Raw genomic sequence first — 26,170 nt, forward strand, 5'->3', positions numbered from 1 at the left:
AAGGAAGAGCATTCCAGGCATGAGGGATGATCAGAGAAAATGCCCAGAGCCAGAGATAGAACATCTTGTTCTTGTTGTTAGTGAGGCAGCCAGGAGGTCAGTGTCACTGAATTAAAGAATACTTGACCAGAAAGGTAGGAGGGCGCTAGGTTACGAAGAACTCTGAATTCCAAACAGAGCACTTTGTATTTGATTCTAGGTGATAGGAAATCACTGTAGTTTATTGAGTAGGCGGGTGACATGTTCAGACTTGGGCTTTAGGAAAATCAATTTAGAGTCTGAATAAAGGATGGATTGAAGTGGGGAAAAATTTGAGGCAGGCAGACCCAGCAGCAAGCTATTGTAATAACACAAGCATGACATGATGAGGGTCTGCACTAGAGTGATGACGTCAGAGGAGAGAAGGGGGCGTATTAGAGAGATGTTGCAAAGGGAAAATCAACAATCTTTGGCAATAGATTGGGTGTATGGGGGAGAGGGAAAGGAAAGAGAGTGAGGAGTTCAGGATGACTCTGAGGTTGGGAGCCTGAGGGACTGGGAGGATGGTGTTACCCTCTTTCAAGATTGTGCCACATGAGTGCTTTTTAAAGGGGTTGTAGGAGATTCCTTATTGGCTGCTGGTCCATGGGAAGAGGATTGCTAGACTTCTTAAAAACCTTGCGTTTTTTTTACCCTTTGTGGGGAGGGGAATCTTTTTTTCCTTTTCTTTTTTTTCCCATCTTATTTTTGTGGTCAGTTGTTTTATTCTGACATTTTTCTATTTTTGGTGGGCAGATGATTTTTGGGACAGAACCTTGCAAGCACTGAAGTAGGTATGAGCTACAAGGGCAAACGTGAGAGCAAGGGTTACCTAGCTTTGGGAGCTAGGGAGTTTCATGAATGATTGTTATTCCTGGGATAGTTTAATATCTATGAATCATGATTACTGTTGTGGACTCCTAGGATGGGTATGAGATATAAAGCACTGGGCATTCAGGAATGAGGGCAACTGCTATAAGACAGGAATTTCCTAATGGTAGAGACTTCCCTGATCTCCAGAGAACTATCCAAAACTGGGGATTTTAGAATTGGGGAGCACACAATAGTGCACTTATTCAGTTTTCACAAATATCTAATTACAGGAGAGTATAGTGGACTGATCTAGTGTATTCCTTGATCTAAGCTTATCAGTTAGTGAGCCCTTTGGGGGGACTTTGCATCTTCCTATCAAGGATTTAGACATGCCCATTCTGTGTGGAGTAAAAGGGAATGAACTTACTGTTGCAAATACAGTGGCATCAGCTGTCATGGGAGAAGCCAAACTATTGTGTTAGTCTAAAAAAGAGTCTTCAGTCATAGGTCTGGCTTCCCTTCTCCTCTTTTTTTCCTCTTTGGAGAATGGATTAGAGTGCAGGAAAGCAGATTTGAGTTTTGAGTAGAGGACAGCAGGGAAGACCTTACTTAGGGCAGAGGCACAGGGGAGCAACATATACTTTTGCTCATACCATCAGAGAGAACCTTGGAGAGACAATGGTACATCTCATCAGCTTGAAAAAAAGCAGCTGTAGAGAGGGGATCCATTTGTTCTGAATAGTGAGAGTTTGTGAATCTCAGCTATCTGGAAGAGGTTTAAAAGTTCCTGAGTCCCTGCCCCCTTTATAGAGGAGAGGCAAATTCTTGACCAGTGCAACCAGAATGCAGGCTTCCAGAGAGAGAAGGGGGATTTCCTCAGGGTTATATCACTTTTAATGCGAAATCTGAGAGTTCCAGGATTGGTTTCTAGGTCTTATCATTCCACTGAAATTGCTGTCTCCAAAATTACCAATGATCTCTTCATTGCCAAATCTGATGGTCTTTCCTTGGTACTAACTCTTCTATCTGATGCATTTGATGTTATTGACTATCCTATCCACCTGGATATATCATTTTCTCCTAATTGGCTGCACTGTCTTAAGTCTCTAACCAGTCCTGTCCATCCTAAACATTGCTAACAAAAGAATTTTTCTGAAGCATAGATCTAACCATGTTACTCCTATATTCAATAAATTCTAGTGGCTTCCAATTGCCTTTGGAAGAAAACAAATTTTTTTTTCCTTTTAAATCTCTAGAAAACCTGGCCCCAGCCTATCTTTCCAGCCTCTCTGGACATTATTCCTTCTTCCAAACGCTGCAACCCAGACAAATTGGCCTTCTCTCTATTACACACACACACACACACACACACACACACACACACACACACACAACTCCATCTACCATGTCTTACCAACAGCTGTCCCCCATACCTGGAATGCACTCTGTCTTTACCTCAGAGAGGTCCCCTCTTCCTTTAAGATGCAGCTTGGATATTATATTCTGTATGGGATCTTTCCCTATACCTCCCACAACTACTAGTTCATTCCTCCCAAACTAAATTATATTTAGCTACTTTGACCAAATTTGTATGTATTAACTTTCTATTTATAATATATATGTATATATAAATACACACATAAATATACATATATTTGCATCTGTGTTTTCCTCTCCCATTAGAATGTAAGCTCATTGTTTCATTTTTTTGTACTTGTATCCCCAGCACTTGGAACGGGGTCCAGAACATTGTAGGTGATTAATAAAAGCTTATTGACTGACTGATCGTCCTAGAGATGGAAGAGCATCTTTTGAGTAGTGTCATGTTCCAGTCCTCTTGGAGAGAAAGAGGACTGTGCACGTCGTCCTAGAAGCTGGAGAAACAGCAGATGCGTCCAAGCTACGTTGGGGAGGAGCGAAGACAAGGACTTTGGCCTTGGTTTTGACTGTGGGTTATTCAGACTGTGCAGCTCCAGTAGGAAGAGGGTTGCTTGTCTAGCAGCCTCCAGTGTGCCTCACTCCTAGTCCTGTCTGAACCCTTTGGGTAATACCATGAGGCTAGATGCCTGGATGAAAGAAGGACACACCAAAATGTGATTTTGTGTATCTTCTAAATGAATTCCAAATCAAGACAGGAGCTGAGTCTGAAGATCAAAAGACTGAGAAAAAGTAGAATGACTAGAAAGGGAGTATTGTGTCAAATGTATTTGGGCTACTGTGAGTACTTTGTATTTCAGCATATTGGAACAAAAGGCATTTTGAACCTAACATGTTTTATTACCTTCATGCTGGTGTGGAACCTGGGGATCTTTCCATCCACATCCGTGGGGACTTGGACACGAGCTGGATTCAAACCATAGTCTGAGATTCCTCAGAGGCAATTCTGGGGAGGAGCAGAGGAGTCAAACAGAAATAGTGATTTTGGGGGGGTGGGATGATTCCCATGATTGAACCTTATCCGTTTAAGTCCAGGCCTGGGTGGTTTTCTTATTTGGAATGATTTTTCTCGTCTTGGTTTTCTGACTAGAGAAAATAGGTTACCAGAGACTTTCAAGACTTCTAGACAAGTTAAAACAAAATCTGTTCTTCTATGATTGTGAATTTTTAAAATTTTGTTTCAGGATGGAGGAGGAGAGTTGTTCCATTGTCCTTTCTTAAGGACTATCTGTCTCCAGCCGATGCTACCAACAGTCCCTAGAGACATTTAGTATGAGGGGGCACTGGATTCTCAAAAGCAGATCCTAAAAAAAAAAAAAAAAGATTTAGAGAACGTACGCTTGCTAGGCACTTTGGTATTGCAGCTGAGAGGGGGGCAGCTGGGAGCTAGAGGACAGGGGGACAAATGAAGGGATCCAGATCAGGAACGCCCTGAGCAATGAAGAGTGGGGGAAGGGAGAGAAGACTCCTGCACCTCAACTGATGGCAACCAATCTCGCTGACAATTATATTGAAAACATTGTCCAGGAACTATGTATCTGTGGGAAAACATAGCCCTTGAAACACAGCCAAGGCCTTCCCAGGCTGCAGTGCCAGCTGTGTGGACCCGCCTCGGGCATTAAGCAGGTCTTTTGAATGAGCTGGAAGAAAAACTGTGTTTTAATGCCTTTTGAATGGAAAACTATATTCTGCCAGAATGAATTTTATTTATTTTCAAATCCCCGATGCCTCATCAGGAACTCTTTTTCTTGTTTGTGGACATGGTTAGTGAGAGTCGTAAGTAATCTAGAGAAAAGAATGTCAGAAAATAAACTGAGTCTCAATGTGCTCCCCAAAGGAGATCCTCACACCATCTCCCCTCCCCCATCTCCACCCTTTCTGAGCTGAGTCATGGAAGTGCCAGGAACTAGACTTTGAAAATAATTATGTGACTAATCTCATGTAATGATGGGGGAAGAAATCCTGAAAAGGCTCAATCACGGTTTAGATAAGCACACGAAATTCCTAAAGCATATCTAAAGTTTTGGCTTTGCTTTTTTGGTTTGGTGGGGGATGGAGATAACTTTTGGGGGAGTCACAATAGTCCATGTTCCCCCACAAATCTGCTCATTTCTTCCTCACTCTCCCCTTTCTCTTGAAAAAAACTCCCTGTTGCTCCCTTTCTTCCCTTGAATCTGCCCGATCAAAGAGATTGAACTGATTTCTCATTTTGCTCCTTACCCTTACCATTGAGTTGAAAGTTGCTAGGAGGAAGCTGCAAAGGCTTCGTCTTGGTTGATGTGACCCATTAGATTTTTCTTCTTGAAACCTGTGAATGAAATTGGCTCTCTTAAGTTCTTCTATTCTCATTATCTCGAACTTGGCTAAAGGGATTTGTGACTTTTAGAGACCAAAGAGGAAGGACCCACAAAAAGAGCTTCCTCAGATCAGTCATTGTCCACACAGCTTGCTTACAGATCACCTGATTTCTGGTCTCATTCCTACCCCTTTGGTTTTCCCACTTTGGTCATACATTTTGTTTTAGGTAGAGATGTTAGATTCTCCACAAAATCTTCTAATTTCTCACTGGGACATAGAGCCTCATACCTGTGTGTCTCCCAGCTGGACTTTTGCATAGTCTTTTAACCTGGTTCAAGGAATAATAGCTAACATTTACATAGCACTTTGAGGTAGCTAGGTGGTGCAGTGGATAGAGTTCTGGGCTTGGAATCGAGAAAACTCATCCTCTGAGTTCAATCTGGCCTCAAACACTAGCTATGTGATCCTGGGCAAATCACTTAACCCTGTGTGCCTCAGTTTTCTCATTTGTAAAATGAACTGGAGAAGGAAATGACAAATCACTCCAATATCTTTGCCAAGAAAATCCCAAATGTGGTCACAGACACAGCTGAAAACATAGCACTTTAAGACTCACAAAGTACTTAATATATATCACCTCATTTGATCCTCCAAACAACCCCTTACTATCTCCATTTTAAGATGAGGAAATTGAGACTGAGAGATCAGGTGACTTGCCTGGGGTCCCACAGCTAGTGAGTGTCTGAGGCAGAATTTGAACTCTTGACTCCAAGTCTAGCACTCTATCTGCAAGGCTACCTACATGCTTTAACTATCTCTCTCTACTCTGATCCAATCTCTAGAAAACAGCCTAAATTATAGGGCTAACTACACTTTGCTTGATTCTTCGCCTTTAGGATCAAATACAAACTGCTCCATTTGATTTTTAAAGTCTTTCCAGACTGGTCTCCACCTACCTTTCCATTCTTGTTTTACATTATCTCTTTGATGAGGTGCTTGTGTTTGGACCCCAATTCCAAGATCACATTTCTCCCTAGCTTCACAACATTATCTCTGACAGCTTTCTCCCCAGCCCAAGGACACTATGCAATAACTAGCAATAACTTATGATTGGGCTCTACTAGGACAAACTATCTTTCCCCGCAATTATTCATGAATGGGCCCCAGTAAAACAAACTATTTTTCCTCATCACAAGAACAAGCTGACCACTTGTAAAAACAGGACTATCTTGTAACCACAGAATGATCATGTATTGATTCCCAAAGTTATCATATTCAATCCACAAGTCAAGCTATAGACTCTTGCTACAGATGTAACAGACTAAAAATACACCCCTTAGAAACCTCTTCCCCTGGATTCCAGTAGTGAATGATACCTGTGACCAGGGTTGAAAATTATCACCTAATTAGCATATCTGCCAGATAATCCAGTAATTTTCTTATATAAGCTTTAGCATGACTCCTGTTAAATTACAAGTTCCTTAAGGAATTCAAGTTCCTTAAAGAGCTCTACCCACCATATTGGTGTTTGCCACCTTGTCTTAAAGAATGCTTGAGTCCATGAATTCATTCCAGAAGATCATTTCCTGTACTTCAGTCCTTGAGGGGTCCCTGAACCCCTTAAACCGAATAATTTTTACTGTACTCTAAGAGCTAAAAACATCAATGTACTTGTTCCTTTCACACCTCATCTCTGTGCCTCTCCATACTATCAGTTCATGCCTGAAATGCCTAAAATATCTCTCTCCTTACCTTTGAATGTCAGAAGCACTAATCTCTAATCTCAGCTCAAGTATCCAACTCTCACTGTCATTGGCAGGTTGAGTCCCTAAAGCTGTATTTCCTTAGAGATCCAGGGGTAGCCATGAGGGGTTACAGGATATCTTTCCAATGCTATAGCTCAAGGAGTACCCCCTTCACATTTCCCATGGTTTTGCTTCCTTCAAATGCTTATTATTGATATTAGTCAGCTAGACTCAATTTCTAGCAAAGAATGTCTACTAAAGTGGTATTTTTGACATAAAACATGTCCCCCAAGTCTATGATACATTCTCCTACAAGTATATGCAGAGTCCTGGGGAAAGAGGTACATGTGAAGTACATGTGGAAAAGGAACAACTTCTCATTGCTTGAAATGCCTTTCTCTCCTTTATGTGGGAAGTACTTATAAAGTCCTTTTTGGGAGCTATTAAAGACTCTATGCCAAGGTAAAGAGAGAGTTAGATTAGAGTCAGTGGAGTGAGTATCTAAGGCAATAAAATCACAAATCCTTCAAATATTGTGTAATAATTAGATTTTTGCCAACTTGATCCTTTTTTGCAAGATCAGTAGACCTGGTGGCCCATTTACTTTATTTCTTATTTTCTTTCTGTTTGGGTTACATCTCATTTGCTGGCATTTTGTAGAATCAATTTGCTTCAATTTATGTTAATTTCCAGTCATGGATTTAGTCCGAAGTATAGCCTTGTGAGGTCTTTTCTTAATCTCCAAATCCTGTATTCATGGTTACCTATGGTCTGTGTACCAGCATGTAGTACAGGAACTGAGAAAAACTGTAAAGTTTTTTGCTCCTCCTATTGCACCAGTTCTACCCTTTTCAGCTCATTTTCCCTGGAGTCTCTGTCTCAAAATCTTCTCTGGAGAAGGAAATTATTCATACTAATGTGAAAAAGATTTATAGAAACTTAAAATGCAAATTCATCTGGGAGAGCAACACAAACAGGGACCAAATTTCTAAATTAAAAGAATGAAGCTCTTGTGTTGAATTTCAGGCAGCACATCAACAGATGGAAGAGATTTGGGGATCCTTGGAGGGTTTATAGATTTAAAAGAGAAAGAGATCTCAGAAGTCATCCATTTCAACCCCTTCACTTTAAAGATGAAGACCCTGGAGCCTGAGGAAGTTGTGACTTGCCTAACATTAGCACAAGTAATAAGTCTCAGAATTTGAACCTATATCCTTTGATTCTAGAGATAGTTCTCTTTCCATTACAATGTGTTCTTCATCTGGCCTAATTCCATTATTTTATTTACATATGAGGAAACTGAGGCTCAGAAAAGTTGAGTGACTTGTCCAAGGTAGTGGACAGAAGATTAAGGATTCAAATCCAGATGCTCTCACTCCAAACCCCATGCTTTTTCCACTAAACTGTGTTGACTTTCTAAAAATTACCTTCTTTTGCCTATATGTAAAGTCAGCTTTAGTTTAGAAACTGATGAAGCTCTTTAACAATTCCATCTTCCTAAAGTTTGCAGTCACAGAACTGACTAACACTGATGTTACTCAAAAACACAGTTCTTGGAAGGAGAGTATTTTGAGTCCAACCAGAAATGGTGATGCTCTATGTCCCTACATGGACATCTCTTTCTCGAGGTTTTCTGCTTAGGAGCTCAGATCATCCACCCAGAGCCCAGAGCCATCACTGCTGCTTCCATTCAGCCAGTATCAGAGACCTCCCAGAATGGATCCCTGGTTTTTGGTCCATCTGGGCAAGTCAGAGGCTTTTTCCTCACCACCCAGAGCTTAAAAAGTGGTCAGTTTCAGTTCAGATTAAGAAACAGGCAAAGGTCCATGATGACTCATTGCAGCAGGACTGGTTTGCTCAGGCTTAGTCATTTTCTCCCCCTTGACTTAGAAGAAAGCTTTGGTTGAAAAGCATTTTGGTTACACTGGAAGGGGGAGTGACGGTGGGAAAACAAATGTTTTCAGGCTGCTTTCCAAGGCCAATCTACTACTCTTCAGTGCAGAGGCCCTGTGTCTTTCTAGTTGAAATCTTTTTGGGGAAAAGAAGCTAGTGTAAACTAGTAGCTTCTTAGGAATCATTCCAAAGTTAGGTGGTGAAAGCTATTGAAGTCTCCCTGGAAAACCAATCTGAAACTGGTAGGTCTATGTAGGAGAGTTAGATGATAGCGTAAGTAGCAATCTTTGTGAAAAAAGTATGGATAGTATTTTATCAATGCCCATTGAACAGCTGAGTGAGTGCGAAAAGTCAGCAGACTGGGCAGTCATTGCTCCAACTCAAATGAGCTTCGGTAGGTCCTGATGATATCGGTAGCTCCACCATTGATCCTCTGTGAGGGGTTTAACCTACTTTTTATATTACTCAGGAGGGGAGATTTCCAGATCTGTTAAGTCTGTCCAAGATAATTGTATGTATCTAAGACTTAAAGAATCCATTTCCTTTTTCCTTCTTTCATATTAATCTCTTTTCCAACAAATTACCAATAGCTGGCATTTAGTTATATAGGATGTCTGAAAACTCTTAGTGTAGTGTTAAGCTATTAGAAATAGCTCAAAAAGTTATTAAAGTTTAAAACCACACTAAGAGTTTTGGGATACCTTGTATTGCTTTTAACTTTTTAAGTTTTATGAAGCATTTATATTTCACTTGATCCTCCCAACAGCCCTGAGATATGTGTTTTTGTTCAGTTGTGTCTAGCTCTTTGTGACCCCATTTGGGGTTTTCTTGGCAAAGATACTGGAGTGGTTTGTCATTTCCTTCTCTAGCTCATTTTACAAATGAGGAAACAGATGCAAACAGGGTTAAGTGACTTGCCCAGGGTCACACAGCTGTGAAAGGGTCTGAGGCCAGATTTGAATTTAGGAAGAGGAATCTTCCTAACTACAAACCCAACACTTATTTACTGTGCCATCGGAGCTGCCTGTGGTGCTATAGGTATTATTATCCCCAATTTACAGCTAAGGAAACTGGGGCTCAGAGAATTTAAGCGACTTACCCTAGTCACATAGTTAATAATTGTCAGTAGCAGGTCTGGTACCTTATTACGTTAGACTGCTCCTCAAGTAGCTCAAGAAGTGAAGGGCTGGGTGATGCATAACCTCTATTCCTTATTGATTTTTACCAGCCCCTTCTCTCTTGAGGCTTCCATGATCTCTGTAAATCTTCACCCATAAGCCAAGCCTGGTGCACTAGCTTCTCTCTCAAACAACGTTGTCCTTCCATTTCTTCCCCGTTTTTTTTTTCTTTAATCATAGCTGCCTGGTAAGATCCAGTTCTGTTTACATTCTCTGTAAAAGTCCCCATGACATCAGTGTCTTTCTTCTCTGATTTCCTAATGTTGTGTTAAGATAGTATGCCAGTAATTGTTTATTTTGTTTCATCAGGCATGTTAGAGGCTCCTGGAGGCAGAGGTCACATGTTGTTTCCACGTATTCCCCCACAGTGTGGTAGCTACAGGTGACAGATGTGTTGATGGATAGATGAATGGATGGAATGGCCAGCTAACAATGCAGAAGAGCTGTGATTGGCCAGGAGGCGGCAGCCCATGTAATGATCCCAGCTTAGCTAGTTCAAGTGAAGGACAGAAGGCGGTTGGCCGGGGGCAATTCAGGATAAGGCCTTTTTCTAAAAGCATGTTATTCAGTTCCTAGCATGGATTACCGCTGGCGTGTAGCTCTCTCTTTGGCACTCTGCAGGCACCCACTGGCTCTGCCCTGTAGTCAGTATAAATCCCTGCGCCCCTGTTGCCTAATTATTTGTAGAGGGCCAATTTAGACTAGAGGCAAAGGCCTGAGAAGGGAAGGGAAAATTCTTTCAATGACTGCATGAAACTGGTTTTAGGAAAGAAATAAATACTCGGCTTCTTTGGAGATGTTCTTGCTTCAGAGGCACAGTGAAATGGATGTGATCTTTCAGGATCCTTTTCGATTAGCAGACTCCTGTAGACTCAGGGTTTTGAACTGAATGATAAAGATTTCATTTTGGTTAAATAGACATTATCAAAGAACAGTAAGGATGTGATCTAGCGGAAAGAATTGTAGGATAGGGAGCCCAAAAAATCTAGGTTTGGATTCTAGCTTTGCTAGTTTTTTTTTTAACCTGTGATCTTGGGCAGATCATGTGAGAGAAGCAGTAAATATTGGGAAATGAACCGGTCAGAAAACAACACAATACAATTCAACAAACATTTATTCAGCACCTTCAGTAAGTATTCTGTGCAAAGGGCTGGGCTAAGAACCAGAGGTAACATAAAGTTTGTGACCCTGAGGATGGTCATTGTTGCTGTTCCGTTGTGTCTAATTTTTCATGATCCCATGCTCCACACCACCCACAGGGTTTTCTTGGCAATCAGAGGTTAAATGACTTGCCCTGGGTCACCTAGGTAATAATTGTCTGAGACTGGATTTGAACTCAGTCCGTCCTGACACCAGACCCAGGGCTCTACCCACTGAGTCCTCTAGCTGCCCCCAATGATCACGATAGCTAGCACTTGTATAGTGCTTTGCATATAGCAATTCATTTGATCTTCACAACAACCCTGTGGGGTAAATGGTTTTATCATTCTCATTTTATAGATAAGGAAAATGAGGCAAAGAGAGGTTAAATGACTTGCCCAGGGTCATAGCTAAAGAGTGTAAGAGGCCAGATTTGAACTCAGATCTTCTAGACTCTAAGCTCTGGGTTCTAGATCAAAGCATACTATTTTCATTTTGTGTGTGTGTGTGTGTGTGTGTGTGTGTGTGTGTGTGTGTGTGGTTTTTTCCCTTTTGGTTTGTTTCTTCTGTCACAACATGACTAATACGGGAATATGTTTTATATAATTTCACATATGTAACCTATATCAAATTGCTTACTGTTTTGGAGAGGAGAGAAAGGAGGGAGGAAGGGAGAAAATTTGAAACTCTAAATTAAAAAAATGAATGTTAAAAATTATCTTTACATGTAATTGGAAAAAAAAATACTATTAAAAAGAAGCCCTAGGTACTAAGGAGTGAGAGGGGACAGAGAGGCAAGGATATTGCAAAACTGACTGCATTTGATAACTGATTGGATATTAAAAGAGTTGGTAGTAGAAGTATCAGAAATATCAATAAGAACATAAACATGAGAGACCACACAAGTGGTGGTACCTCAGATAGAGGGACATATGATGAAAGAACAGGTTTAAAGGGAGAGACTTGAATTCAAATCAACAGTGGAACAAGGCAGGCAAAAAAAAATTGCTATTCTAGGCTCCATTAAAAGAAAAAAGATCCAGAATGAAGGCAATAATAGTCCATACTCTCTTTTGATCTGGTCAGATCATGATAGTGAAAAGACAAAAGACTGTGCCATAGAATGGGTGATGTTAAACCTAAAGAAAAGAAGACTTATGGGAGATAGGATAGTTACCTTGAAAAATCTCAAGGGCTCCGGTGGAAAAGTGAGAAGACTTGCTTGGCCTTGGAGAATTAGAATCCTCACCAATGGGCAGAAGTAGTGGGGGACAGATTTGGGCTTAAAGTAAGAAAAAGCTTCTTAACATCTAAAATTATCCAAAAGTGGAATAGAATGCTTCAGGATATAATGAGTTCCTCTTTACTAGAGCTTTTTAAGTCCTAGGTACCTTGTTAAGGGAAATCTTATTCAGGTATATTTGTAAAGTGTTGGCACATAGTAAATACTATTATGAATATTAGTGATGGTGATGAAATGGCCTGCAAAGTCCTTTATAATCTGGAAATTCAATTTGAGCTCCCGTAGGTGGTTATAGGTGATACTCTGGAATACTCAGAACGAGGTCAGGTCTTTAAAGATTTTGGAGCCCATGTGCATTGAAGAAATAGTTGAAGCTATGGAAGTATATAGATAGCTTGGAATATATTATATAATCTCAACTCCCTCTCCAACCTCCCCACCCAGCAAAGTAATCTTTCTACTCTTCCATAACTGATTCTCTATCCCACTCACCAAAGAGGCCATTTCAAAACTTCTTTCTTCAGGCTTCCAATAATATTGCTTCCTCTCTCTGCTGAGGACTTCATCTCATATTTTATGAAAAATTGAGGCTGTTATTATTTCTCAATAGCTTGATGTTATCCTCCATTCTCTCCTTTGTTCCCATCTCTGATGATGAGATCACCCTTCTGTTAGCCAAGGCCAACCTCATACATGGACATTGCTTCTGTCCCATCTTCTTCCCTGAAGGCCTTCTCCATCATCTCCAACCACCATCTTCACTCCCTCTTCAGCCTCTCCTTGTTCACTGGTTCCTTCTGTGCTGCCTACAAACACACACGTTTCTTCCCATCCTTAAAAAACAAAACAAGACTCCGAAATGAAAATACCCTTTCGCTAGATTCTACAATCTCTGGCCTATATCTATCCTCTCCATCTCAGCCAGTCTTTGCAAAGGCTGTCTATACTCATTGCCTCCTCTTCTCCTCTCTCACTTGCCTCCAAATCCTCTGCAATTTGGCTTCTGACCTCATTATTCAAATGAAATTGTTCACTCCAAAAATTTCCAGTGAGTGATTTCTTAACTGCCAGATTCAATGGTCTTTCACCATACTGATCCTTCAACTACTCTTCATTATTTGTCGTTGTTGACTACTCTCTCCTCTTCGCTAAACTCTTCATCACATCTTTCATTCTCCTCCTGGATACTCCTTAATTGCCTTTAAAATTGCTTTCAAACAACTTAATTTATTTTTGCCCTGAACTTAAAATGTTTATTAATGTTTAAAATAAGATGAGAACTTCCATTTACAAAATAGAACAGAAAAAGAGTTTGATAAATGAACTTGTGAATCTTCATTACATAGATTTTGTTTTTCCTTTTAAATATATAACAAATTTAACACAATTTTCTGGCCTTTTCTGGTTCATTTTTTTAAGAGTTTAAAAAAAGTTAATTTTAAAATTTAAATTGAAAAACTCCAAATAAAGAAATAAATAAATTTAAAATAAAAGAAATTTAAAAACACTCAAAGTGTAGTAGGACAGAAAAGGAGAGCTGTATATGAAACTGGAAATCTTTGTAGAGTTTGCTTCTTTCTTAAAATGCATAACAAATTTAACACTTAAGTTTCTAAGATGTTTTACTTGTCTGTGATTATTTATGGCCTGTTGTCTTCTGTGAATTTTTTAAAAAATGCTTCAATGGTCCTTTTTTCCTTTTTCTTTGATAAGCCTCACTCTTCTGAAGTCATGATGAAATGTCTGATTTTCATTTAATGTGAGGCTATTTTAACCTTTTTTCCGACAGGGTGATGATCTGACAGCAAACAGACAACTGGATTCTGCTTTGACTATTATATCAGTAAGCAGGTGTTTCCTGTCTGTTAAGATATAGTGAACAATATATGAAAGGCAGCATAGTTTAGTAAAGAGAGAGGTGGTCTTTGAGTCAGGAAGACCAACATCCAAGTCCCATTTCCAACACACACACACATGCTGGCTGTGTGAGCCCAGGGAAATGCTTTAACCTTTGATGCTCTAGGAAACCTTCCAAGACTGGAAGTTGCAAGAGAGGTGCCAGTCTGCATCGGTAGAAGGCATTTCCTCAATGAGAATTACCTACAACAATGAACTCACTGATTCAGTCATGGTAGAATCTACTAGAGCTTATGATTCTCTGGAATAGCCCTTAAGAACCCAAGGTCACCTCTGCACCATTATGAAATATTGGAGAAAGACTTTTCTTTAGAAGATATGCAAATGAACCTGTACTTTCACCAATGTGGATATACCCTCCAAAGACTCATCTATGTCTGCTCATCCTGTGCTACTCTTGGTCAGAGCCTTCCATAAGTTTGCTGCAGGGAGTCTATCCCATGTCTTTCCTCACATTCTTTTGATATCACAGGGATACCATTGGTGCATGCAGGCTGTCCATCCCTCTCTTGTCACATGGTCAGCTCATCACTTTTTTTGTTTGTATGATTCTTTGAAGACATCGTTTACACTGCTTCTCCATCTAAATTCCTTGTTTGTAATATGCTGTAGCCTCTTTTTGGTCAAATAGCTGGCACAGTGGATGAAGAGCTAGGACTTGGAGTCAGGAAGACTTCTCTTCAGGAGTTCAAATCTGGCCTCAGACACTTACTAGCTGTGTGACCCTGGGGAAGTCACTTAATCCTGTTTGCCTCAGTTTCCTCATCTGTAAAATGAGTTGGAGAAGGAAACGGCAAGTTACTCCAATATCCTTGCCAAGAAAACCCCAAATCAGGTCATGAAGAGTCAGACTGGAACAACTGAACAACTACAGCCACAGAAGTGGTCTATTCATGCTCCCCATGTGCTTCTCCCTTATACTTTGGGTGATTCTCAACTGAATTGTTTCAGAGACTGCAGGGTTTCATGACTTGCAGCCATATAATATCAGAAGAATGTTTATATAAAAAAGATGGGCCTTTGTTTTAGGGAGATGCTTTATAAGAGCATTGAAAAATGTTTTAAAAATTTCTCTCATTTCCTCCGATTCAGTGCTGGACCCAAACTCACTGCCCATTGTGGATATACAATGTTAAAAAAGAGAAGTGTGCTACAAGATGGAATGTTTTGGTGGCAGCGAGGTGGTACAGTGGATAGAATGCTGAGCCTAGAGTCCAGAAGACCTGAGTTCAAATCCATCTTCAGACATTTACTAGCTGTGTGACCTTGGGCAAGACACTTAAACACTACTGTCTGCTTCAGTTTCTTTAATTATACAATGAGAATTATAATAGCACCTCTTCACAGGATTTTTGTGAGGATCAATGAGGTACTATATATAAAGCACTTAGAACCGTGCATCGTAGGAACTTAACAAATACTCTTCCTTTTCCCTCGCTTCTCCCCAAGCAAAGCGTTCTAAGGACATTTTAGAAGGGAGAAATAACTTTCAGCTGGAAGAGGGACAGAACTCAAGAACAAATTCATGGAGAGGAGGTACCTGAGCTGGACAACGAAAAAAGAGGAAGATTTTAAGAGGCGGAAATGGGAAGAATCGCCTACAGTCACAGAGGATGACCGCCATGAGTGTTCACAGTCCTGAGAGATAACGAGAGGAGTTCGGTGAACAGCTAATCATATATAGTGTAGCTGGACTGTAGATTGTGTGATGGAAAAGGAGACTGGAACTAGATTACGGAGGGCTTTTAATGCTAGGAATTTCTACTTAATCATATCATAACAATTTCAAAGCATAAGCAACCAGCTTCACTGAGGCAATATTCTGGTCCTTTTGGTTAGAATTCTTTAAATAGTTCTCTGCTTTTTTGTTAAAGAGGCAGCTAGGCAAAGCAATGGATAGACTCTATCACTAAGACTAGCTGCATTAGCTAGACTTGGCATTTCACCACTGTTTACTTTGGTTTCCCCATCTATAAAATGGGAATAATAGTTAACAATAATAGCACCTACCTTCTATGATTTTTATGAGAGTGGAATGAGCTAGCTTATGGAAAGTGCTTTGTAAACCTTGAAGTGCTATGTAGATGCTAGCTGTTATCGTTGTAGAAAATACAAACCCTCATCTTTCACACTTCTTTACAAGATTGATTCTGCCTGGCACTCACATCCCCTCAGTACCCTGTGCCCCTCTGATGGTACCCTCTGACTGGAGAGGAGGGTCATGGGCTCTAGGGACTCTATTTAAAGAAAGGACTCAGCACAGTCTTCTCATTTCCCCTAGCCACCCTGCTTTAGGACTTCTTTCTCTGGATTTCTCCATCATGCCTCTGTCCAGTAACCCTCCCCTCTCCTCACTTTTGAGCTCCCTTTTGTGTGTTGTCTTCCCCTATTAGACTATAAGCTCCTTATGGACAAGGGCTGCCTTTGTTTTTGTTTGTGTCTGTATCCTCACAGCTTAGCAGAATGCCTGGCACCTAGTAGATGCTTAGTGAATGTTTACTGACTGACTGATCACCAGGCAATTAAACTGACAATCCAAATAGGTTCCAGGGTGACTCTCCACCTCTGTCTCCATCTCTCCTCTCCAAGTCATGCTGTTTAGTTCCAGGAAAATTGGTGAAGCTTTGCCAACCTTCCCACTGAATGAAAGGTAAGACAAATTTCTCTCCAGTGCCAGCAGGGGTCAGCTGGAGTACTCATATCAGGCCTTGTTTGCAATACTTATGACTTTTTCTGGCTGCTGCCTGAAAAAGCAAACAACTTTGGCTCCAACCCAAGTAACCCATAGTTCTCTCTCTGGTCACCCAAGTGGACCTTGCTCTAGTCTAGCCGTTGGAAGCCTACCTATCCCTTTTGGTGGATTTCACTGCCTGGCATCCACTTCCTTATTGGTTTAGTACCTTCCTGATGCAGTCCTCTCTTCTCATTAGTTCACTGAAATGTTTTTGGGCTTGAAAGCCTTTAGATGACCCTCACGTTATTCTTCACAGATTCCTGACTGCTAGAACTAGCCCTAAGATTTAGGGATATTTTTGGGGGGGTGGCCAATCATCAGTGGGTGGAAGATAACTAAGAGATATTTCAACCAATAATCAATAATCAAGCATTTTAAAGTGCCTATTATTTGCCAGGCTCTGTGCAAGATGCTAGGGATATAAAAAAATGTAACAAGGGCCACACCATGAATACTGCTCAGAGATGTCCTGGTTCTCATTGACCACATGGAAAATTTGGGGCCTGCTTCCAAGTATGTGGTGTTCAGTACTGAAAAGACTTGGTGTTTTGTTATGGTGTGAAAAACCCTTTGTAGTATCTTGGTCTTTCCCCAACCCATGACAGTGGCAGAGGAGTGGGGAATTGTGTCAGTAACAGAAGAGACAGTTTCCAGCTTGTTTTCTCTTTTCCTTTGACCTTCATGATGGCATCACATAACTCCAATACTTTCAATGAGGGGTAGGGAAGGGCTGGTCTTTCAGGTCCTTAGGATCATGGTGGCTGTACACTAATGGAATCTAAAGAGTTTATCTTGTCTAAGCAAACTAGAGGCCGGGTTTGGACCATTTCTTTTGTATTTGCTCTTTCTTGATCTTAGATGAAAAATCTAAGATCTAAAATGAAATGTCCACTTATTCAAAGTTATGAGTAATCCCTTAAATGCCAAACCTAATGGCATTTTCTCATTCCTCATTCTTCTTGACCTCCCTGTAGCTTTTGATACTATTGATCACCCTCTTCTCCTTGATATTCTCTTCTTTCGTTTTTCATGACCCTGCTTTCTCTGGATTCTCTTCCTACCTGTCTATGTACACTTAGTCTCCTTTGCTGGATGATCTTCAAGATCATTCCCATTACCTGTGGATGTCCCTCAAGACTCTGAACTGGGCCAATTCCCAGACAGAGATAGATAGTCAGATATAGCTAGATATATGGGAACAAAAAGACAAAATTACAATATTCTCTGCCTTCAAGGAGTTTAACATTCTAATGAAGAAGAAACACACTTACATATAAATATATGTGTGTATATACATATGTATATATGTATATATATTAAATATATAGATATAATTATATCTCTCTGTCTGTCTATCTATCTATCTCTCTATCTGTCTTTATCTGGAAGTAGACCCAGGATAGAGCTTTGAGGTATACCCACAGTTAGTGTGTGTGTGTGCACGTGTGTGTGTGTGTGTAAGTAGATCTATGTAGACCTATCTATCCATCTCTATCTTTCTACATAGCTATATCTACATAGATATATTCATCTACATCTATCTCCAGTCCTTGTCTTTCTGCTTAGTTCTGGCCCTATAGTGTCACCTGCTGCCTTAGCCAGGTGAAGGTAGCATGGCCATTCTGCCTGCCATCTAGCAGCTCACTTGTCAGATAGAAAAAAAGGAGAGAAAAATGATCAAGAGTGGATTGTTCTTTCTGTATGCACACTTAATTCTGGTTCAACAGCTCCTGAATTATTAGGCCTTCTGACTCTTAAGCTAACCAGAAGACTTTTTGTAGTCACATACAATTGATGGATATCAGCTCATCAAGCCTGCACACATGGTTGAATTTGAAGCAAGCAGAGGATATTTCTGCATGCTCTAAGGAAGGGAATGTCTATGACTTCTTCAAAGACTTTCCACACTTCCCTCCATTAGCCAATCTGTTGTACATATGTAACCCCAAAACATATACAGATATTTAATGCACGCACGATACATGTGTATGTATTCTTCTTTGGAATGTGAACTCCTTGAATGCTGGGAATGTTGGAATCCTCTGTCTGTGTTCCCATTGCTTGTCATGGTGCCTGCCACATAGTAGGCATTTAATAAGTATGTATTGATTCATTGATTGATTAGCCAGGAGAGTCTTTACAAATTGAACATATGAGGGAAAAAAAGCAACTAAGAGAAATATTTGATGTGAACTTTCAAGATGGAATGTGGGGGCTCTAGGAGAAGTGTAATTTAGGCCTAAGGAATGTTATAAACAAGAGCATGTGAGAAAGTAAAGGAAATGAATTAGCAGTGGCAAATAATTGGATCTGACTGGAGCACAGAGCATGTGGAGGGGAAGGGAGTGAGGAGTATGACATAAGGCGAGAAAGACAGGGCGGTGTCAGATGGTGGAAGGCCTTGAAGGTTTGCCTAAGGATTTTATTCAGTAGGCATTGTAAATAAGGGTTATTCAAAGTGCTTAAATCTTTGAAAAGCTAAATAATGGGAATAATTTTAAAAACTCAAATGTATGTTGGGTGGTTTGTAGACAAAACATCTCATGTCACTTGCTTTGTCCCCTCCTTAGCCTGCTCCCCATCAACTTTAGGAAAAGTGCTTTTGAAATTTAGTGCTTAAAAACAGAAATCTAATACTTTAAATTGTTCCATATTATAGAGGTGTGAGTGTAATGCGGGACTGGCCAATGAACCCAGTCCTTATGAGCATGTACAGGCATTTTGTAACTGGTTGCAGTTTGCTAATCATGTGGTTAAGTGAAGACTTTTTGGATTGGCTTAGATTCAGAACTAGGCTGCATTGAAAAGGCATTAACCAGCAAGGGCAAATCTCTTGGCTCTGGCTCTTTCCAGCCTGGCTGACATGACAGAAGGACAAGGGCTGTGGTGCTCCAAGTGGGGTATAGGCCTTGGACCCTCTCTCTCAGAGCCACTATGAGACTGAGAGTTCATGGCCCTGCTGCTGCTTCTCTCTGTGTTAGGTTTATTCTTTCCTACTTTTAGGTGAAGGAGATTGGAGATGCTATGACCTTGTGGGCTTTTTAAGGTCAGAATGACAAGTCACCAGAGGTCTATGAGCTGGAGCAGATGATGGGAATTTCCAGGAGCCATATGGGAATTTCAAGCCATTGGAGAAACAAACCCGGTCCAGTAGTGACAGAGATGTAGATTCGGTCATCCAATAGTCATGCCACAATCAGTCTGAGTCCACCTTTCTCAGGGACACAGGTGGTATGGAGGAGAGTGTGCCTTTAGATGTTGTGGAGAAAAATTTGTACTTTTTTCGTTGCTATATCCCTTTATATTTTATATAAATATATATGAAATATATATTATATATAACATATATGTATACTTATCCCTTCATAAAAGCTAATTGTGATTGATCAGTTAAATGAAACTGAATGCTTATCACTGGCAGCTAGAATGAAGGTTTGGAGAAAGACAATCCTAGTCCCTTAGGTGTACTCTAGAACCCTTAGGATAAGGTGTGCCTGCCCTTGATCTGGGAAAGTGAGTCTACAGCAGGGTTGGGGAACCTACAGTCTCAAGGCCACTTGTGGCCTTCTAGGTCCTCAAATGCGGCCCTTTGACTGAAACCAAACTTCACAGAAAAAATCCCCTCTAATAAAAGGATTTGTTCTGTAAAATTTGGACTCAGTCAATAGGCTGCACCCAAGGACCTAGAAGGTCACATGTGGCCTTGAGGCTGCAGGTTCTCTACCCCTTGTCTAGTGTCACTACAAGAGGAATGATTTTTCAAAGAACTGGATGAGGCAGAACACTTTCAGGGATAGTGTTTTATATTTATCATCTTTGTTATTCCATATTAAGTCAATTAAAATAATCATAGTTCTATAAATGTGAATAAAAAGTAGGTTCCAAGATTGTACCCTAGAAGGCTGGAGAGGCTAAGCAGAATTTGAGATTGTGGCTCTAGCTTGTGGTCAGCAGGTGGCGCTGTACCTTAGTATTGCCTGGTGTATTATGTAACCCAAGGGAGCTGGTTCTGCCTGGGAGGCCCTGTTTTCAGTGGAGGTGAATGTGCTAATTTAGATCATAGGTTTCAGAGCTGGAAGCTACCGTGGTGATTATCTAATTCAATACTCTCATTTTTTTCCAGTGAAGAAATTTAGGTTCTCAAAGAGGCCTATGACTTGTCCAAGATAATTCAGGTAGTAAGAAGTGAACCTGTGAATCCAGATTCTGTGCTCCTCATGCTCATAGTGCACAGTGAAATTTTAAACCTATTATATACTTTACAATCATTAAAAATCATCCCACTTTCTCTGATAAATTTCCTAAGAATCTCTTGGATTAACTTGTAAGAAGGTAAAATTATAAAATGTTATTCTTATGTAAAGTGAAAATTTATCTATTATTATAAATGGTAATTTCCCTTCCTTGTTAGCTTCTCTACACACACACACAGTCCAGGACCCCTCCAGAGTTTCTGTGTTGGCATTGAGGACCTTGTCCTGGTAGGATTGTGACTCAGACCTCCTCCTGGGGGACTGTATCATCTGACTTTGTGACCCTGGAGGGAGGACATGAACTGTCCATCTCCCAGAACTCTTGCCTCTTGTGGACTTCTGTCGGGTTTATAGCTGCTTGATAACGGTTTTATTGTTTTGTTGTGCCTTGTGTGCTGGTTGTCCTATATTGTTGATTTGCTTATCCATTCTATGCTAAAAAAAAAAAAAAACCAAACCCAAACCCCAAACCTTCCAAAACCAGGATCATAATGCACTGTTTCCAAGCATGTTTGTCAGTGTCTGTGGAGAGCAAATGCTACTAAGCAAGGTCATGTGATTAGGTAGGTCTCACTGTAATATAGTAAATTAAAGACAAATGCAGACTTTGAGCAGGAGGTAAGGAACTCAGAGCTAGATGTTCTTTGGGCAAATCCACACATTTATATATACCCCTTCACAATGGTGCTGTCTCACACAGGGAGAGGCAGAGCAGAATAAGTGGACAGTGTCCCCCTCTTACTTGGTACTTCCAGCCGATGGGGCATCTGCCAATGATCGGAGTGAGGGTGAGATTCTCCAGAACCGAGATCCTGAGAGCTGGATGGAATAGATTGAGTGGCTGGTAATGTGCCAGGAACTGTGCTGAGAGGGGAGAGATTACTCACTGGCAAGAGAAATCAGGGAAGGCTTTGTGGAGGAAGTGGCAATTTATTGTTCAGTCCTGTATGACTCTATGTGACCCAATGAACTTTGTCCTTGAGGTTTTCTTGGCAAAGATACTGGGGTGACTTGCCATTTCCTTCTCTAGTGTGTCCCCATCTTACAGATAAGAAACTGAGGCAAATATAGGTTAAATGACTTGCACAGGGTCATGTAGGTAGTAAGTGTCTGATGCTGGATTTGAACTCAGATCTCCCTTACTTCAGGGCTGGTGCTCTATCCACTGCAACACCTAGTTGCCCCTAAGTTGGACCTTAGGAATTGGATATGTAGAACTGGGCAGAAAGAAGCAGAGCATGTCAGGTAGAGGGATTAGTGTAAAGCAAAGGCATAGAGACAAAAAGCTGTGGGAGTCTATATTTTTTCAGAGGCAACTAGGTAGTGCAGTGCGTAGAGTGCTGGGACTGGATTCAGGAAGATCTGAATTAAAATCTGGTTTCAGACACTTTCTAGCTTGTGACCCTGGGCAAGTCACTTAACCCTATTTGCTCAATTTCCTTATTTGAAAACTACCCCAATGTTTTTGCCAAGAAAACCCCAAATGAGGTCACAAAGAGTTGGATGTGACTGATAACAACTGAACAAAAAAATTTGTCTAGAATTCAGAGCGTATGAGTAAAGTGGAACATAGGTCCATGTCTCCAGAGTGATGAACCTGGGAATCAGGAGAATCCTGAGTTTAAATATTCTTTCTAATATTAGTTGTGAGACCACAGACCAATCACTCCATCTCTCTGAGCCTCAGTTTCCTCCTACCTAAAATGGAAATTATAATATCTGCACTATTTATCTTCTAGGGCTGTTGGGATGCTCAAATGAGATAGTGAATATAACTCATTCTGAAAACGTTGGAGTGCCAGAGAAATGTTAGTTGTTATTATTTTTTACCAATGGTAATAGAGACTAGTGAGAAATCTAAGGGTCTGAGAAATTTGGGGGTGGTGGAGGTCATGGTAGGGTGGAGTCGATGCTTTGGAACAGTATCGTTGAAAATCATGGGGAAAAATCATTCCTAATCTTACACATTTAGTACCTTCTTTGTGTGCAATAGAGTTAAGCTCAAAACTTTAGTGAAGAAAACTTCAGAGAACAAATGTTTACTGAAGCCTAGAGCACTCCAGTCTCTTCGGTTTCCAGGATTGGAGGTGGTGTGCGTGCGTGTGTGTGTGTGTGTGTGTGTGCGTGTGTGTGTGGTTGATGTTTTTAGAACAAGGCAATGTCTCAGCCCTGTGGGAGCAGATTGCATGAGACAAGCACCCAGAGTGGGGGAGAGAATGCCAGCCAATCTGTTAGATTGCATCATCTGCTGGTCCTGGGCTAGGGAGATTCTTCGTGTGTGTGTGCGTGTGTGTGTGTGTATACACACACACACGCACACACACACACACACACACATATATATACACATACATACATACACACACACACATACTTGCTTCACATACCTAAACCTGGTGGGATAGTGCTTTCAGAATTCATCCTCCAGTAGGGGCTTGTGTACTACCACCCAAAATACTCCTTTTGATCTATTTCGGGTTAGTAAATAAATCTCTGGGTTTATTCTTTATTCTGATAAGTATGGATCTGGGGTGTTCCTGCTCTGGGAAAGCATCTCCAGGCAAAGAGAAGAGTCAAGAACACTTTCCTGTACTCATTTCGTAATTCATGAAGCAATAAGGATTTGCCATGGTGATTTTCATACTGCTAAAATTACAACCGTGACAAAGCAGTTTGGGAAATAATCACAGCTTACACGCGTAGTGTTGTTTATGGCTACAAAGAACCTTTCCTGCATTGTCTTCGATTGGGGGATAGGCTAAGAAGGAAACAAAAATCTTGTATTGTTGTACTGTCATAAACATGAGATGTTACGTCTACAAACCACCAGTGTTTTAAAAATTTAGATTTTCGCGGTTTAAGCCCTTGAAATCACTTATAATAGTGTTTTTCCCTAAACATCATTTATAGCTAATAATATTATGAAATACAATGTTTTAAAGAGGTAGGTGGGAGGGGGTGCTAATTTTATTGTCCCCATGATATAGTCTAAGAAGCAGAGTCTCAGAGAAGTGAAATGACTTGTTCCAAGACCATACGACTACTAAGTGTACGGCACTGAAAGTGTTCTGACTCCACTTCTAACCATATTTTCATTACCCCTCTACTTCCTTATAGTGATGAAAAGCATAGACTGGACAAATAAGAAGATTCATTTCATTCATTTTGTAACCAAGACAGCTTTAAGTAGGGGATGCTTGGAAAAAAGAATATCCCAAGGGCTCGTAAGTAACATTTTTGATACAGCTGTGATAAGAAAATTGGGTACTTTTATTTATATTCTATATTTATGTCTACCTACGGTTCATGTTTGTGTAGCTTCCTCAAGATCCAAGAAATGAGATCAGTTCATGCAATAAAATTACAGTAATTCAGACAAATTGGTGATAAAGAAAAGTCTAAATCATAACCTAACAAAATTGTGTAGGTTCCATTTAGGCCTATTTTGATGAACTGATAACACTTGAAAGAATTTTGAAGAAGTTAGAACATCTTTCCTTGACTCTTACATACATGATAATTTGTTTAGCAACTCTTTTCTTCAAAGACAGTTAAAAAGTCAGTTTCAATTCAGATTGAATGACCAGAGATTTTTAATTTAATGGCAATGTGAAGTGATACTTCATAGTATTTTTTTTCTGTCTTTTAATCATGGAAGTTAAGGACATTTCATTGCATCAGACTACATATGTAGAGAAGATAATAGTGTGTAAAAATAATTTCCTTAGAAATATTTTTTGACTTTTGGATTAGCTGGGGACACAGGTGAGTAGTCATTGTCAATGAGAGGTACTACTTGGGAATTTGAGTCATAGGCCTTCCATTTTTTTTTAAAATCAAAAGGAAGGTGAGTTATCTCTATCATCTTGTATGTTATGTTTTATATATGGCTGTGTGTGAAAGAGAAAGAGAATTCTGAGAGGGTAATTTGGCAGAAATGTTTGCAATTCAAGGATGCTTTTCTGAAAGATTGGGCCTATGATGATGGAAAGATCAGATTTAGGATGAATGTTAGCCATGGTAAATGTTCGATTTTTTTCGCCCAGGCTTTTTTATGTACAAGCAGCAGTAACAATATTAAAACAAGTAAACCTTAATGCAGGTCAATTAAAAGACAGCAATCCAACTTTCAGTGCTGACTCATTTCTCTGAGATTCAGTTTTCTTATTTCATAATGGAGATAATAACAGACACACCTCTTACCTAACAGAGTTGTGAGGAGTGGGCTTTGTAAACCTTCAAGTAATCTGTTAATATCAGATAATAATCATTTCTCTTGATTTCCCCGGACTTCAGTTCCCTCATCTATAAAACGATGGGGGCGAGTGGATGATTTCTAAGGTCTCCACTCACCTCCAAATCACGTGAGTCTATGTTATTAACCTAAGTCCAGGATTCACATACATGAATAATGTATTAATTTCTAATAGGTGATTTTTAACTTCTTCTTTACTACTTAAAAGATTAATTTCTATTTAGAGTGGAAGTGACAAAAGATTAAAGGAATGCTAATCCAGGAAAATAATTCCTCCATGTCATAAGAAAATGAATGCTTTTAAATGCCTTTGGATGTATAGGATGCTGAAAATATGAGTAAATGCATGTATCAGTTCAGGAATATTTACAGTATATCATTCACATTTGCTTTCTTCACTAGTGCATTGTATGAAATAATGAGGTAAATCAGTCTACATTTTCTTTTAAATCACTTCTCTCATTAAAAAATGTTTTTGTTTTCTTTACGCTTATTTTCCGAATCTGTTCTATCACTATTTCTTATTTACATTAGTGTCTGTGTAGTTTGATGAATTAGAATCAGAGAATCACAGATTTGGTGTGGAAAGACAACTCATCCCCTCATTTTTCAGACAAAGAAACTGAGGTCCAGAGAAGTCAAGTAAGTTGTCCAAGATGACATTTAATAAGTAGCAGAGCTGGGATTTGAACTCAGCTCCTCTGACTGTCTAATCAGTGCAGCTCCTAACATGGAATTCTTATCCAATTTTCTGTCATTGACAGTGGTCCTTTTCCCCCATTACCTATCTTCCTTCTTCATTTTTCAGTAACAAAACATCAGATTGGGTTAGAATTTTGTCTGAAGGATGCTTTCCAAATATTTTAATGGTTGTATCGAGCATTTTCAATGATTGACACAATCTTAAAAATACAAATGGAAATGAAGATGAATTTAGATGTTAATATTCTAATGTTATTTTTAAATGTAATTGCTTCACTCTTTTTATTATTACTGGACAAACAGCAGGTGATTTTATGTGACATACTTCCTGACAATCTGTGCATCTTAAAATAGCTTAATATTCACAAGATACAGTATTCTCATCAAGGAATTTTATTTTCCTTTTAATTTTATGCATGGTAGTCATTTTATGATCATTTAGTCAATAGTGGGACATTAAGTGTGTTTCCTTTGAGATTATTTTCCATGTATACAAGACATATATCTATGTACCTATACATGGGTTATTTTCCTGATGTCTTAC

General features: G+C 39.9%; 2 long non-coding RNA genes across 7 annotated transcripts in view; one reads left to right on the top strand and one right to left on the bottom strand.

The window, feature by feature from the left end:
• Positions 1–9,788, bottom strand: part of LOC140501355 (uncharacterized) — a 72,451-nt gene extending 62,663 nt beyond the window's left edge. For 3 of the 6 annotated variants that reach the window (XR_011966147.1, XR_011966146.1, XR_011966145.1), the window contains exons 1-3: positions 9,346–9,759; positions 4,495–4,576; positions 3,113–3,572 (exon numbers count right to left, since the gene is read on the bottom strand). This is a non-coding gene — a long non-coding RNA (uncharacterized lncRNA). Of the gene's footprint in view, positions 1–3,112; positions 3,573–4,494; positions 4,577–9,303 lie in introns of all 6 variants that reach the window. The other 3 variants (XR_011966143.1, XR_011966142.1, XR_011966144.1) reach the window with 3 other exon arrangements.
• The window catches only part of LOC140501356 (uncharacterized), a 31,535-nt gene continuing 15,151 nt past the window's right edge, over positions 9,787–26,170 (top strand). The window contains exons 1-2 of the long non-coding RNA XR_011966148.1: positions 9,787–10,511; positions 23,787–23,893. This is a non-coding gene — a long non-coding RNA (uncharacterized lncRNA). The remainder of the gene's footprint in view (positions 10,512–23,786; positions 23,894–26,170) is intronic.

Source organism: Notamacropus eugenii, chromosome 4, assembly GCF_028372415.1.
Source record: "Notamacropus eugenii isolate mMacEug1 chromosome 4, mMacEug1.pri_v2, whole genome shotgun sequence".
NCBI lineage: Eukaryota > Metazoa > Chordata > Mammalia > Diprotodontia > Macropodidae > Notamacropus > Notamacropus eugenii.